This window comes from Xiphias gladius, chromosome 19, assembly GCF_016859285.1.
Source record: "Xiphias gladius isolate SHS-SW01 ecotype Sanya breed wild chromosome 19, ASM1685928v1, whole genome shotgun sequence".
NCBI classification, from domain to species: Eukaryota; Metazoa; Chordata; class Actinopteri; order Istiophoriformes; family Xiphiidae; genus Xiphias; species Xiphias gladius.
The window spans coordinates 30,537,832-30,555,462 of NC_053418.1; positions in this window are offsets into that span (position 1 = coordinate 30,537,832).

The window sequence follows — 17,631 nt, forward strand, 5'->3', positions numbered from 1 at the left end:
ATCATGACTTCTTATCTTATTATGTGGGCATAACAAATGGTGACACTAACAGGGAGATTATGTTCAGGTCTAGTTCATTCTCAGTCATTTCTGTACTTGGTATCTTTGTCGCAGAATAATGGGCTTATGAAGATAGGTAAGGTATGAGCATTATTTATTACCCCCATATAATGAGATTTATAACGTCATCCATATATTTTCTGAACTGCTTATCCTGTTGATGGTTGTAGGTGTTTCGATATGATCAACACAACGACAGAGAGCGAGGAAAGAGGCCAGGGTGGAAGCGTCCAACAGTGGGTAAGAGGGAGACGAAACAGACCTCCACAATCATCTATCACCTTGTACAGACAGAAAAAAGTTTCAGGGAAAAGCAGAGGGGGCACACTCTGTGTGTATGTAAATAGTGGTGTAGGGGTGTAGACAGTTTAAAGTTCAAAAAACAGTCGGCAATGAAGACACTTAACTGTTGCGTCTTAGCCTAAGGCTATTCTACCCGCCTGATATATTCAGTTTATGTTCCTTCCAATGGCACAGAGCTGTGTTCCAAGTAGCTGATTGTGTACAGGAACAGTTGCAACACACCCAAAATGCTCCTATCTTTATTATCATTTATTTATGAGAGGAAAAGCTAAATTTTTGACCATCACAGACTGCAAAAGACCTTCAGGAATGGTGGTGCACTGTTCTACTGTGCAGTGACACCTTGACAAATATGACCTTCATTGAAGAGTCATCAGAAGAAAACCTTTCCTGCATCCTCACCACAAAATTCAGCCTCAGAAGTTTGCAAAGAAACATATAACAAGCCTAATGCATTTTGGAAACAAGTCCTGTGGACTGATAAACTTAAAATACAACTTTCTGGCCGCAATAAGCAAAGGTTTGTCTGGAGAAAAAAGGAGCAGAGTTTCATGAAAAGAACACCTCTCCAACTGTTAAGCACGGGGATGCATGGATCATGCTTTGGGCTTGTGTTCCAGCCAGTGGCATGGGGAACATTTGACTGAATAATGGATTCAATTCAATACCAGCAAATTCTGGGAGCAAACATCACACCATCTGTAAAAAAGAGCAGTATGAAAAGAGGATGGCTTCTACAACAGGATAATGAACCTTAACACACCTCAAAATCCAAAATGGACTACCTAAAGAGGCTGAAGGTTTAACCATGGCCTTCAGTTTCCCGGCCTAAACATCATCAAAAATCTGTGGAAAGACCTCAAAAGAGCAGTCATGGAAGAAGGCCCAAGAATCTCACAGAACTAGAAGCTTTTTACAGGAAGAATGAGTGAAAATCCCCCAAACAGGAACAGAAAGACTCTTAACTGCTACAAAAAGCTGTGATACTTGCCAAAGGGTGTTACTACGTACTGACCATCTAGGATTTTTACTACTAACCTTGAAGGGTGCCAAAACCTTTGCTTCAGACCCATTTCCTTTTCTGTTATTTTGAAAGTTTAAAGATGGAAATAAAAATCAATCTTGCTTATGTATTAGCTTGGGAGAAAGCTACATGTTCAGTTTTATTGAAACTAATATATTGTATTTTCATACATTCCTAATATTGAGGTAATACGCCTTGAGGTCAGTCGATGGTGCTCTGGTGTTTTTGTGGATCCACTACAGAGGTTTGTAGCTACAGACTCAGCACATCCGCAGCTCAGAAATAAACAAACTCTGGCCTGGGCAAGATGCTGACTTTGGTCCTCTCTCTATCAATACACAGGTACTGCAAAACACACATTTATATTCTTAGACTGGTTCAAAAATCAATGTAAATGCTGTATTGATTGCTTTGTACTGTTTTAAGATAGTTTTGAGATGTGTGATATGTGCAATGAGTTTGTTTTGTAGCATATTGTCTCAGCAAGCATCCTCATGCCAACAGTAATTGTTTATAGGAATGTCAGTATGCACAGTAGTTTTACAAGTGTGTAAGCGAGATTAGTAATTGCTAACATGGTAAAACGTGTCGTAAATATTGTTAGGATGTTAGTCAGCCAGTAGCAAGTAAATGATGATGAGAGAATCCCATATTTAAACTACTTTCACATTTCCAGTTGCTCACCGCCATGTTATGGTTACGCCATATTGTTCACTGTAGCCATAGAGTGCAAGTGTAAGCGTGCGTAACATGTCAAAATGGTGTAGAAAGGTTATGTATATGTTCTGCAAGTGTTGAATGAGTGTAAACAGGATTGTATTTGCTAATATCTCAGTGACAGTTGGAATTGCCGCAATTGAATCAGTTATTCTGGATTATTATGAATGTTATTATTATTATTATTATTATTTTGGTACCTGTTTGTATTTTGAGTAAACCAATTTATGTTTAAGTTGAATCTATTAAATAATTTTGAATTTGTGTGCAATTATTTTCCTTTAGGAAGAATGTATTATGTAACTTAATGTAGTTTGGTTTACACAATTATTTGTTCAATTTGTGGAGTATTTTAGTGTTAATATCATTTGCACTTACTCAGAGTTTGGAGACAGTGTGACTCTGAATTGGATAAATTGTATCCAAAAATAAATGAGGTCTGGCCTTGGCAAGACGCTAACTTCGGTCCTATCAATCCAGAGTTTACGTATATATTGGCTGCACAGAACTCCTCAGTCTGCATGCTGGTCCAGATTTTCTCTTGGTCTGGTGCCAGTAACACTTAAAATATTAATGAAATGTGTCATCTTTAACTTTATGCCTTATGGAAATCAGGTAATTTACTCGCTTAGCTATTCACAGTAACAGAAAGTTTGACCAGGGGTACTCAAACTTATCATGCCATTGTAAATACGAACATTATTTGTTCTCCCAATACAATGCAACTTTTGAGTTTGATTTTTGAAGTTTAACGTTTTTGCCTTTAAGGGTCAGGATTCTTTCAATCATTGTAGTAAATGAAAATCGACCTCAAAACAACAACTTCTATTGTACTATACTGGATTTGGTACAGTGCCATGCAAATTTAAGCTCTAAAAAATGATAGTTGGTAAAAAATACAAACACAGTACAAGCGATAACAAAACATTTACATTTACTCATCTGGTAGATGCTTTTATCCAAAGCGACTCAGAAGTGAGGAATAACACTCAAACTTCAGTACAGTAGGAGACCTTGAAGTAAGCCCTAAGAGCCAGATCTATTCGAAAGACAAAGTGCAAGGAGAAAGTGTGCAGTAAACATAACTTAGGCATGTTGGGGTCTTAGAAGTGCTAGGAGAGGAGGTGCTCTTGGAAGAAATGAGGGACACCCCTGCTGTGATAACATTTAATAGCTTGTACCACCATCGGGGAACAACAAACGAGAACAGTCTGGACTGCGATTGCCTTGTGTGCAGGGATGGTAATGCAAGATATGATCCTCGGAGGAACACAGTGGCCCAGAAGGAACATAAGCATCTATGATTGAGCCCAAGTAGATGAGTGAAGACCCAGAAGTCACTCTGTAGGCAAGCATTAGTGAGTTGATTTTCATTTGGGAAGCCATGGGTAGATCAATGAGCAGCCGAGGGAATTGTTGCCTTTTAGGTTGATCGAAAACCAGACGTGCTGCCACATTCTGGACCATCTGTAAGGGTTTGACTTTATATGAAGAGAGGCCAACCACAGGGGCATGCAGTAGTCAAGGCAAAAGATAACCATGGCCTACAAGAGAAGGGTGGATTTTGGAAACAGATGGTGGACCAGGAAACAGATGCAACATGGTCAGAGAAGGATGGATGGTGATCAATCTTGACACCCATGTTTCTCAGGACCTTGGTTGGGGTGAGAGATGAAGAGGTGATTTTGATGTGATGGAGAGATTCATAGGCCAGGATAACTATGAGTTCAGTCTTAGAGAGGTTTAGTTGAAGGTGGTGTTCCCTCATTCATGTGGATGTGTCTGAGAGATAGGCTCAGATCCATGCTGAGACCGGCAGAAATGACAGGTATAGTTGGGTGTCATCTGTGTAGCAGTGATATGAGAATCCATGCGAGCAGATAATTGGACCCAAGCAGGTAATGTATATTGCAAAGAGGAGAGGCCCCAGCACCGAGCCTTGGGCCAACCCTGTGACGAGGGGATGGGGTGAGGACATATGTCCTTGCCATGACACATTGAAGAATTCAAACCAAGAACGCGTTTTGCCTGAGATGTCCATAACAGGGAGTAAACATAGCAGGAAGCTGTGGTTCATTGTGTCGAAAGGCTGCTGATAGGTCCAGCATCATTACAGCTGTTGGGATTTAGGGCCCCTGTGGATACAAAAACAAAATCAGCAGGTATATCTCTAAGACAATCAGGTTTATGTATTTTCCAGTTAATTTATTGTCATAATAGAAACGCATGTTGATATGACACAACATACTCTATATCAGTATATGTTCATTCTTGTGATTACATAATCAGCTTTTCATCCACCAAACAAACCTTTTCAACATGATTTTTAAATCCTCTCCCATTGTATTCAAGCTGGTTGGTATAATATTAACTATGTGTTTAAAATGTATTAAGCTATATATACATCATACATGCATAGATACATCATATCTCATTAGAAACACGTTATTGTGTTTTGTTTAATTTCTTTTTACACTTTTTAAACATTATTTGGAATAGTACATACCCTTGAATATTTATGTCTGTTTTCTGTATTTTTTACTAAATGATTGTAGAGGCTTAAAGCTTTCACATTTTTACAGATATCTCCTAGCTACACAGAAATGCAGTGATAGTTCATGGAGAAGAATTAAATCCATGGATGTGTTTTCAGCTGTTATGTTTAACACATTTGCCTTACTTTATAGTTAAAAAAAATCTATTAACTGACCATAAATCCAAAGTTTCTAAATAGTGTCTGATATGGAACAAACTTTGAGCTGTCTCTTAATCACTTACACAACTACAACAGAAATATGACCTTCCTTCCTCTCATTTAGATAGGTACTTTTGAAAAAGACACTTGATTAACTCCACTAGACATAGACAGTGGAGGCTGATCCCCTCATGAACAAAAGCTGGAGGCAGCCGGGGCCTCTCTGGATGATGATTTGGAGGACAGCGCCGTAGGTGGGACTGCTCCGGAGACCAATGAAGAGATTGGAGGTCTGGTGAGATAATTCAGTTGCAGGGCAGGGCAGGGTGCAGGACAGGATTCAGGCAGCTACAGGATGAGGCAGGATGTGGGCAGCTGGAGATCAGGAGCTGGTGTTGGCTGGACCGCCGACTGGAGATCAGGAGCAGGTGTTGGCTGGATCGCCGACTGGGAACCTAGAGCAGGCTTGATTTCGGCCAACTTAGAGACAGTGGTGACGTCAGCCAGGACAGCCATCTCGGGAACAAACAGCATGTCGGCCCGGTGGCTGACTCAGGAGCTAGCTCAGTGTCTAGCCGGGTGTCAATAGTGGCGCTGGGCAGTGGCGGCTCGGGAGTGCTCGGCGGCTGTCAGTCTGTGACGCTTGGCAGCTTGGAGGATCAACATCTGTGTGACCCATGCAGCCTTCTAGCGGCTCCAATCCCTGGGGCAACAGCCAGATGAGTCCAGAAGTAGGGAGAAAGCTCAGGGTCTGACAGGATCAGAAAGGAATTTGGTTGACGTGGGAGCAGGAACAGCAGATGGCTAGCTGACTCAGGAGAAGATCCAAGCCATCTTGGCCGGAGGCTAGCTGGCTGGAGGCCGGCCAAATGGGGGGGCAGCCTGAGGCTGGCCAAGTGGGGTGCTGGTCCGAGGCTCGCAGGCCAGAAGCTGGACGGAGGCTAGCTGGCTGGAAGCTGGCCGACTGGGATGTAGGCTGGAGGCTGGGTGACTGAGAGACTGGCTGGTGGCTAGCAGACTGGAGGCCAGCATACTGCAGGTTAGTTGACTGGTAAACAAGCTGGGAGCTAGCAGGCCCGATGCCAGCTGACTGGCTGGGAGGCATGAGGCTTGACTGGACAGGTGATTGAGGTGACTGGCAAAGGAAGAACAGTACATGGGCAGTCTTGGAGTGGAATTTTCACCGGGAAAAAGCTGTCTGCTTGGCAAGTTTTGGATCACGCTTCCAAAGGACAGTCAACAACTTAACAAAGGCAAAGTCCTTGTCAAGAAACCTGTCCTTAGAAATGTCAAAGTCAACATTTTTGTCCACATTTTTGTCAGTTTCTACATTCACAATGCAGCCAGGAACCCAAGGGAAATGACCCAAATGCAAACACACAGGAAGGCAGTGAAGATACTTTAATAGTAAGTGAGCTATGCTTACAGTCAGTTAGGTGAACAAGAAGGCAAAAAGGAATCCAGGAAAACAGCATACAGGTCAAATAAACACAAAGAAAATTAAGGAACTAAGCCAGGAACAAAACGCAGGTAGTATGTCCAATAGGAAACTAAACAGCATCAGAAGAACTCGAGGTATCATACACAGACGAACTTACAAGGAGTGGAGGGAAACACAGAACCTTAAATACAGAAGGGAGGCAGGGGTAATTGGGATTACGTGAAACATCAGGGTGGGGCAGACAATCCCAGAAGTGGGGAAAAACAAAGACAGGAAGTACAACAACCAACCAACCAACACACAAGGGAGTAATTTCAAAGTAAAACAGGAAATAAAGGGAGTCCAAAAAGTCACACAGAGGGCAGATCATGACATCAGTGATTCGTATTTTTCATATATACATATACATAGGAATAACACTTTTACAGAAGATCTGATAGTTATTTGCTAGTTATTTGTTTGTTATTTGTTTGTTTTATCTGTTTTATCAGTTACATGTGCACATGTGTAACTGGAAGACGGTCACATCCTAATGACAGTACTCATAACTTCACTTCCAGCTCACTACACAACAAACAGCTCACACAAACATCAAACAGGGAGTCAATGACCCCCTCAGATTCATCCTCTTTTGACACAAGCTCTGAAACTATCCATAAAAAATAACACTAATCCCCTCTAAATAATCCTATTCCTGTTCAAAGAAAAAAAAAAAGATGAATAAATCCTTGAATAAAGATACATCTGTCAGTAGGGACTGGGGGGTGCAGCTATTTAAACAGAGCTGCTATGGAGGTGGATTCATGTCTTCCAGAGTAGAACAATTGGGTGAACAAGTCCCTCATGGCCCATATTCAGCTTGGAAGACATGTGGCACAACAAAGCCTGTTCACCCTGCTACCGACCTCCCCTCACTCTCCCAGAAGCACATTGTTAACACTCAGCAAGGCTCTGCATTGACTTTGTGACCCCTCTGTCTGGTGGCGGTAGAGCCACATTATTAGCATCTGTAAAGTGAGAGAAGCAGGGAGTCTGTCCACCTCCAGGCAGATGAGGAGATTATTGTCTTTTGTCAAATCCAACAAAATTTCCCAACAGAGTTGAATTTAACAGGGACAGTATGGCCAGGCTAGTTTTACCTGCTCATGGAGAGATGTTAGATAAGTAATAAATGGATCAAGTTAGGCACCCGGATACATTACACACACACACATCAACATCAATATACGTTAGATTCAATGTATGTTGATGTCGATTACTGTTGTAAATGGAAACTACTTCTGTCTCTGGCTGACATGCATTTTAAAATTTAGCCTCTCTTTTGTTTGCTTATCGTATTTATAGACTGATTTATCCCTCTAGGTAAGATGTCATAATTTTCAATGTAAAAGAAAGTTCAATTAAAGGGTGTGTGGTAAGTATCTATATCACGTGGTACAGATCTACTATTATTTATTGGGTTTTATTTAGGGGATCCTAAGTTTAAAATATAAATAGCATATTTTTTCTGGATCGTATGATGACTGCCTTAGGTATGCAGGGGCTATTTAGGAATTCCTCAGCCAAAACTGTCAAAAGGCTCTTGATGAACATTTAAATTGTGACGGTTCCTTGTGTGTCCTTGAGGGTCTTTGACAAGCTCTTAAAAAAACCTTTCAGAGTGGTGTTATGTCAAAGGAGCCAATATACTCGGATGGTCGAATAGCTTCAGAGACCCCCTCCCCCCACACTTTTAGGATGTTGCCCACCTCTTCCACCCCCAAGGAAAGTCAGATGTACATGACAATGCTTTTTTCCCTCAGAGATGACTGCACTATCTCTGCTACATAAATCATGCCAGACCATTGTCAGTTACAGATAACTAGTTTAATCTTTTCTCCAGTGGCCTACTTGGAGGTCATCCCTCACATATGAAAGGGACACTTCAGGGTATTTTTGTAGCTTTATTACGTAATTACCTGAAAATGATTTTTAAGATTATTTAACAGACTCATAAAAGTAAGTCACAGTGGTTGGAAAGCACATGGTAATGTAACAGACCTTCTGACCTGAATGTAAAGTGATTCTCAGAGAGTGAGACAGATGACTCAATTTATCTCAATGAGTAGACACTCAGGCTTTGAGTGGTAGCTTGATAGTAGTACTTGTAATAATTGTTGTAACAAAAATGGTAATCTAGTACATACTCTTAGTTGTCCAGCTACAGTGTAACGCACTGGTTTCATCCATCAGATGGTTATAGATAGTATTCACGGGATTAAATACCTGCCAATGCTGTTGCTGTTTTTGCATTATAGGGAAATACAGAAACTAAATCAATATGTGCTTACTATTCACAGGTTTTCATTAAATATTCTCTTCCTTTAGTAGTAGACTAAAGTAATCTAATGTTTCATCTCAGTATATCACTCAGCATACTGTATGTTTACAGTCATACTGAAAACTTAAGAACAAAAACAAAGAAATATACAGTACAGAATCTACAGTACAAGACAGGGAAACATGGAACAGAATCTATGTCCTACTCTAGCCTAGTCTTATCCTCTGATTTTCTTCTGCCACTCATCTAACATCACAGTGAACCTCTAATTAGATCCTTCAATTTGTGTATTTGTGCTGACCTCTGGGGTGAGTCATCAATCAATCAAAGTGTCCAGCATCTCAGACCCTGTACGGCTGAGAGTTTCCCTTCACGCATTTACCATGACAAGACTGAGCTAAGAGAGGAAAATCAGGTTTACAGAGAGGCACACATTTAATTTGGAGGTTATATCCACAGTAAGAACCATCCTGGGAGATTGCACTGATCATTCTCTTATCAATGGACTGAAGTATTTGACAATTGCATACATCTTATACTATCAATAGCATACTTGAGAAGAAACAATATTTAATCCTACATATCAGCAAATGCAGGTGCATCTCCCTTATGTTAAGGGTGCAAACAGAAATGTACTCTTAAGACTGGGCAGTATATAGCATCACACACACTCAAAAATGAAGGTGCAGAAGGAGCTTGGTTAAGAGTAAATTTTCCCTAGCCTGTTTATCACGCAAATAATCAGACTTATTTACCATTTTTTTTCACATCATTCATTCATGTCACATTGTGTTCAAATTAGCCCATGTCTGTTATCTTATATTACCCTGACTGATCAGTAGCGACTGACATATCCGTGCCACACATATAATTTTCAGTTGACACAGAAGCTTTGGTGGTAGTTGCTGAGAGCAGTTAATTTGAAAAAAATCAAGATAATATGTTGATTTAAGTTGCTATTTCAGTAATTTGACTTACAACAAGCTTTACAGCATCAAACATCTCACCAACACCTGTCAACTTTATTGTTGGCTTTTTTTTTCAGTATTTTTCATGGATGTTGCTAAGTAGCTTGCTATAGGTACGTAATTGATGACCCCCGTTCCTAATCCCATCCTTTAAAGCTTGGATTGGCTGACTGTTTTTCCTAACAGGGAAACATCTGTCAATAGCCACAACACCAGACCTATTTGAACCCTAAAAATATCTAAAAATACCAGGTGGTCTTATAAATATTTCTCAGAAAAAAGAGTGGAACATTATTGTATACTTTAGGATACTAAATCTTGTCTGGGGCAGTAAAATGAGGGGGGACAAATTAAAGGAAAAACCAACATAAAGTGTCTTAGTAAGGTGTTGGTACACCACATGCTGCCAGAACAGCCTCAGTACACCTTAGCATTGATTCTCCAAGTCTCTGGAACTCTACTGGAGGGATGAACACCATTCTTCCAAAAGCTGTTCCCTCATTTGGGGATTTGATGATGGTGGGGTAGAGTGCTGTCCTACACGTCGGTCCAAAATCTCCCATAGGCATTCAACTGGGTTGAGATCTGGTGACTCAGAAAACCACGGCATGTGATTCACATAATTTTCATACTCATCAAACCAGTCAGTGACCTAATTCTCCACTATTTTTTCAGGTTTTCCTTTAATTTGTCACCCATCTGTAAATGAAGGTACCCTAGACAGTTTTGAACCCCCTGTCTATATGTTACCCAGTTTTAAATATCCAGTTCCTACTGAAATTTTAGGGATAGCTACTACTAACATCAGTAACACTAGCATTTCCCAGAATACAGCCTGGCCTGTTTCCAATAGGAAGTCAATGCAGTAGATAAGTCAGTGCAGAACCGATGGGCGTATGAGACTCCAAACAGCCCGCTATGGTCAAACTGTTTTCCTGAGTATTTACAATGACAAATGGCTGTGTCTTTGATTGAGATTAGTGAGGTGGGGCTTGGGCTGTTTGATGAACCAGAAAATGAAATGATTACTATTGGGCTTCTATCGACTGCATTGCTGGTGACACTCTTGCTTCGTCCCAAAGGTTAATTGGACTTGAACCCGAAAAATCAAGAGGTTAAGCAGGGTCAATGTGGCAGCAGGTCCTTCTGGGAACAGCCCTCTCAAATGGCTCCTAATCAGATTTGTCAAGGGGCTTTCCTTATGATAATGCTTCCATGTGCATTTCTATTGTTGCTGCAGCACACTATGATATTGATTTTCATATAATAACATTATCCTTGCAAACTGCAGGAGGGCAATTATATTCACTTATTTGCAGTGAAGAAAATACGGCTTCCCTGCTGTTTTCCTGATTTTTCTATTGGTGTTTAGTGACTATCTATTGATGTTTGAAGACTTGTCCCATTCAGTTATTGCATAAAGAAAATGGAATGCCTTTCTGTTATTGGGAAGTACTTTCAAAGAAAGTGTCTGTGGAAAGCATGATTGTTATTGGCTCAGCTGACATTATACAAAAATCTGGTGATGAGAAGCATCTATGATACAATGATTGTCTCTGAGGAATGAAGAATGTCTGCACTTGATTTATTTTATAAGGAAACCCCCTTTGTTATTACCTTTCACTTCACACAAACCGGAACTTGAGTGTGTGATATGTGCTCTGCCTTGACATTATTATGACTGGTAGTGCAGGAATAAATACATGTTAGAACAAACATTACTACAAGTGACTATTGACGTTGAATCTGTATAGAATTTTTCTATATGCGTATGAGTTTAGCTGTTCACAAAACATAGAAAATAACACAATATCTGTACCGAGTACCTAAATTAATCAAACAATGAAATGTGATTGTACTTGAGCCCCCGCCCCCATTAGAAAGAGAAAGAAAGAAAAAAACAAGACTAAGAGTCAATATATTGATAGTACAGGTGTTAGCTGTATCTAGAAATGTTCAGTACACCCAACCATGTCTAGGTTTGTGTAACAGACTCTGACCGATCTCAGAACCTACCAGGTACTTCAGTTCTTTGATACTTTTCCTCCTGTCTTTTTCCTTTTCTCTCTTGTCTATACATTTATCATGTAAGTCAAAAAGCCTCAGGATGTGTGTGAATTTTCTGCTCAAGTTGAAACAACTCACCTGGACATATCTATGCCAATTCAGAAATTTCCCATCTATTCATGTATCACCTCTAAAATTTGTTTTTGCATTCAGTCTGATCGCACCTTCAAAAGAACTAAACTGGTATCCAGAGGTATCCAACCTCTGTATGAGGCAAGGACTTTATCTAATCTATCAAGTTCTTCTGCATCCATCCTAAAAGCTTACTCCCCCTCCCATTGTACAGGCACTCTCTCTCTTCCACCTCCCATCTGTCTCAGCACATTTCCCCTCAGCAACTTTCTCTTCACCCCTCTACCCTTCCTTCTCTTTCCACTCCTTGCTTTCCCCTCTCTCTGTCCTCTTGCCTTGCATAAGGATTCAGTCTGATGAACTGCTTCAAGACTGTCAGATAAGGCCAATGCCTGAAAATGGCGTAGCGTCCCCATACTTGCACGCCTTACATTGGTTGGTGACCCCTGTTCCAACAACTAGTGTCTTGTGTAATTAATCTCTTTTGAAACAGTAAATGAAACATTGTGCTTTAAAGTCTAAAGTCTGATGATATTCCGTCTTTTTGGTTCTGCAGACCAAACTCATTAATTAATTAATTCTACTAACAACCATTGTGTGTGTATCCAAGCCTGATATATCATATTCCTCTGAGCCATAGAGCTCCATTGTTGTCCACACACTATTTAAAACATCAGTGAGCATCACTGTTGCTCTGGGTGACATGTTCCTTCATCACCATGAACACACACACTGTAATTTATTTTGACTCAGTCCCACACACACTGTCCTGCTGCCCCAAATGCTCACTAGAGCACCAAATGTTTAAAATATAATAACTTTAACAGTGTCTGAGGAATTATGTTCATATTGATATTTTCCAAACCTAACAATTTACATTCAGTGCCATTGAAGGAAGTATTTTGTCTTTTATAGTGAGGCATGAAGAACAGGCATGAAGGTGGGAGTGTTGGTGGGCACATAGTGCATCGGACTTTCACGTAAGAGATTGGAGTTGGCGTTCATCATAGAGTTGCAGTTATCCTTTGCCTTTTTCTTTAACTGTAACCACGCTCTTAACTTACTTTAACCATAACATATTTTAGATAGAAGGACTTTCAAAAATATTGGCTGTGGATTTGAAATAAATGACATGAAATGCTTTTGGCCAGTTCTAGGGAAGTTGGAAGCTGTATCTTTTTTCCTCAGACGTGGAGGGTATCAGTTTCCCCCTGCTTCTGGTGTTTGTACCAAGCTAGTCTAAACACAATCTGGATCAATCTGTCAACTAAACTAGCAGAGATGAACTTGATGTTATTCTTATCTAGCTCTTCTTAAATTGCTGCTACTGTTGGGAAATTGTGCAGAAGTGCAGAAAAATAATTAAATAAACCACTGTAGGGAACTTATTCTATTTAACTATTTAAAAAAGAACCATCTAAACAGAATCACTAGCTGAACCAAAGCTTGTAGCCCTAGAAGAACCCTCCCTTTGAAGAATATATTGCAGACACACCCTTGTATAATTAACACTGTCCATATGTGGCATATTTGGGGAAGATCTTATCATTTGACAGCGTGTGTCCTCATCCATCACTTCAACAAGCATGTAAAGATGCTCCACAAACCACATATCGTATGATGTAGTGTACACTATTTCCTCACAGCTGAGAAACTTTGATAGAATGTGCATGTCATGCCTCCACTCCTCACAAGTGTGCACACTGCAGTACATACAGACGCACTAGCATCACTGGCCATGCAATAACAGCAGGGGTAGGAAGTGTAGGATGATAACAATAGTTCTTATTACCCTGTACTTTTATATCAACTTTTAAACTTTATTTAAATTTAATTTTTGCAGTTAGGTAGCATGTCCACTAGATGACACCATGAGATAACCTCACTTTTTAAATTTTTTTAAATGTCTTGAGTCATATTAACATTTTTATTTAGTACATGTATTGTGTGATGGTTTTTTGTGTCAGTGCTATACATAGAAATATAACAGAGACAAGCATTAGGCAGTGACAATACTTTGCATCAAGCTGTCTCCCCTGATACATATACAGTATATACAGATGTAAGAAAGGCACATTAAGTCTGTGTTGTAAGGTGGTGATGCTCATCAGCCACTCCTCAGACCTGCAGCCGACATAGTGAGTCAGTAAGAACAGACCCAATAACGCTGCTTTTCATCTAACACGGTACATCTCATTTGCACAGTGTGATAGAGGGCAGACATACACTCTATATTTTACAAGTTAAGTGTAGTTATGTTAGGCATACAGTTTATATGCTCAAGTACACTATGGCTACTGCCATCCCTCCAAGTCATCACTGGAAACCCAGGTAAGAGATGGAAAATGCTTCATCTCTCTTCACCTGTCTCCTTTTCTCTCAACATATATGGAAGAACTGGTTTGACTTTCAGGCCTTTGTTTATCAGCAATATTCTAGCTGAGCTATCTACAATCCTATACATGCATCTGACACTAAAATGCATTATAAGACTTATACTTATTTTTGTGTTTAATTCAGATTGGAAAATATATTCAATTAAAGGACAATATCAGAATTCTTGCTTGTTTTACCTTATTAGTAATTTTTCAAAGCATGCTTTTTGTCTTTTTTTGATTTTTAAACAGTGCTTCAACCTTCCAGGCAGCTATTGTTTTCCATTCTTTTCTTGGATCTAATGAATTTCACAGTGAATGCCACGTCTGCTTTCAGTGTTATCAGAGTTACATTATTGTTGTGTGGAAAGCCACTTAGAAAATGCAGATTGATTTGAAAAGTCTGCAAAGTGCTGCAGCATAATATGAGATATACTTTACGGAATCCAGTGGAAAACAGTAGATATAAGGATGGTGAGAAAAATACTTAAGAAACAAAAAACAAAGCAATCTTTTGCTCAGTAATAATTTAAAATATTCATGATCTATAGTCAATAAAACATACGAAAACACTGATATTGTCCTTTAAGATTTTTAAGACAAATTCTGGTTTATATAATGTGCAAGTAACTAATGTAACATAAAGTATATACAGCACTTATATCTTACTGACAAAAATATTCACAAATGCAACCACGTAAATCCATGGTTTAATTCAGGAGGGAAAAAAAAAAAAACTAAACTAAAAAACCCAGAATAAAATTAAATAAACATCTAAAAATAATCTCTGCCATTGCTAACACAAGGTGTGACAAACAGGAGTCCAGTCAAGCAGAACATGTACTGGTCATCTCTGCATCATGTTATATCCTGTGTATTTCTCTGAACTTTGTGACAGTCCGGTTAATTTTCATTGTCATGAAATACAGAGCTTGGAAAAGGTTACATCTGACAAACGCATGAGTTGTGGAAATTAAAGCAGTGTATTTATGCAGAAATCTGTGGATGCAGGGTGCTTCAGGCGCTTAAGCTCTCCCAATCCCTTTTCCATTCTCTGAATGTGCTGCATATAAAGCAATCCATTAGTCTTAGCTTTACCAGAGATTTTAAGTGGACACCTGTCCATTAAGACCATCGTTTCAGCAGCAGCTCATCTCTCAAATTATTTGCCCTGAATTAAATTCTCTCAAATGTAATGGAATGCATATTTATAGTATTTTCTCCCCATTTCTGCCAACCAGAACTGTCCATCTCATTTTATCACCTTTAAAAAAGGAGCTTCTGCTTCATATTAATATTTAGTTCCATGCAGCTTCCCTCAGAAGGCCAGTGATGCACAGAGACTGCCTGGATCTGAGCTGCAGCTTGCAACAGCATTTACAAAAGCCAAACGTGATTTGAATACTCTCAGTCAGACAAAGGATACTTCACAGTGCTTAGAAAAAACAAAATCAGAAGGTGAATAAATGAAGACACACAGTAAGTACATATCCAAAGACATTATTTCATAGGGCCTACTGTGCTGTGATACTTCTGGGCCGATTCTATTCACTTGGACCCAGAGATTCAATGACACCTTATTCTGTGTATTGTTACTTTAAGAATAAATTGGGCTACTCAGGAAGGCCATCATTTAGCATGTCAGTAGTACTACAGTACATGATCTTGGACAGTTTAAGGTTTTAGGCAATTTAAAATGATTTGGGTTTTTTTTTTAACTTTCCACAGGTCATCAACCACAAATATCTGTATATGAATGGTATCAGTTAACCAGGGATATAAAACCATTCTGATGAGACATTCTGAAGCTTCTGAAGCAGATTTTCTCAGCAATACACATCACTACTGCTGAAAAGAGTGAGTCATGCTGATTCCAGCCCATGTCAGCTGTGACTGAAGAAGGTTTGTGACACAAATTGTATCATTTACCTTCAAAGGATCAAAGGACAAACGCATTTCTTTCACATTTTAGTTAATTTACCAAAAATCAGCATCACTAAACTGCTGAATGCTTTCCAAAACACCTCTCAGAATTTTAAACTTGGATTTCAAAATGTGTTTTTTTTTGTGTAGTCATTCATTTTCATTTGTTAAAAAGCTGAATGCGAAGTCTTGGAACCTGCTTGAATTTGGTAATCCATCAAAGTCAACATCCTCTACAATATTAGTTTGTTACGTTATCTAAATTCTTGTTATCTAGATTGATGTTTGCTCTGATAGATTATCCATCATTGCAAGTTTAAAGTCTTGTAAACTGAATCCCGGATGTAGTCAAATGAACATAAAAAGAATGGCTGCCTGGCAAGAAGAAAAATACAAATTCAGCAATTTATAAACCTCTGGAGAATGGTTATTAATTGGTTTCACTATCTTTACTAAAAAAAACAACCCTTGGGTGAATCTATGCCATCTGCTCTTTTTGCACATATCAGATTAAAAATATTCATCTTCTCACTGAAAAGTTTGCTGTAAGATCAGGCCGTATTTCATGTCTTGAAATGAAAAGATGATAACTTATGAGGAATAGTCAAACAGGAATGTGTGTGTGTGTGTGTGTGTCTGTGTGTTTGTATTTTTGTATGTATGGATAGATCAATTGACACTTTGCATATTAATCAATGACAAAAGAGAGACAACTACAGCCTCATCTCCACAGCACTGGTGTCGCCTTACTGGGGTCTAAATCAGGAAGGAGTGGCCGTGGCAGTGATAAGATCGAAACCCTGCTGGTCCTTCCTCTCTGTGCAGGGTTCTCCTCAGAGCACATTATGGCAATGAGTTTGAGGCTTAAAGGGCCAGTGTGTCAGCCCGGTGCCAGAGGCATAAGCCCCAGTCATTCCATCAAGCCTGAAATTAATTAAACAAAGCCCAGCCTCAATCACGAGAGTGCCAGTCAACACTTTATGTGGGGGAATAGAAGGTATTTTTGTTTTGGTTTTTTTCCACTTTTGTTTTTTTTAATGAGTACAGTGTTTGAGGGGTGAGTGTGTTCATATTATTGTCTTGATTTTAAACCTCATTTCCCATGAAAGCTACAAAGAAGTAGCATTTGATGTTATGTTTGTGTAATGTAACATACAATATTTAAAGCTGCAAAATCACAGCAAATATGTAAAATATGTTATTTTTCATTAATTTACTAAGGAAAATGGAAACAGGGGTTAATTTTCCCCAGAATGTATGAAAGAAAGAATGATGGTGGAGTTTAAAATAGAAGAAACATATACAGTACATATATATTCTGACCACACGCGCACACACACAAAAACACAAACACACACACACACACACAAACACTACATACTGGTGAACTGGTATAATTACAAATTGCCCATCACTGGATTGCTGTGTGGCTAATTAACTGCAGCAGTTATTTACAAATAAATATTTTTGGCTTAACATGTGGAATCCCATGACAAAGAAGGAGAGACATTGGGACCCACAGGTTTAGTTAGTCAGTTGTTTTACTACTGTCCACCATGCAGGCTCAACTTAGCCCTCTGAATAATGGTGGGGGACGGGTGTGGTGGGGGTTGATGGATAGCTGCTAACAACGGGGCCTGAATGCCTCAGAATCCAGGTATAATTA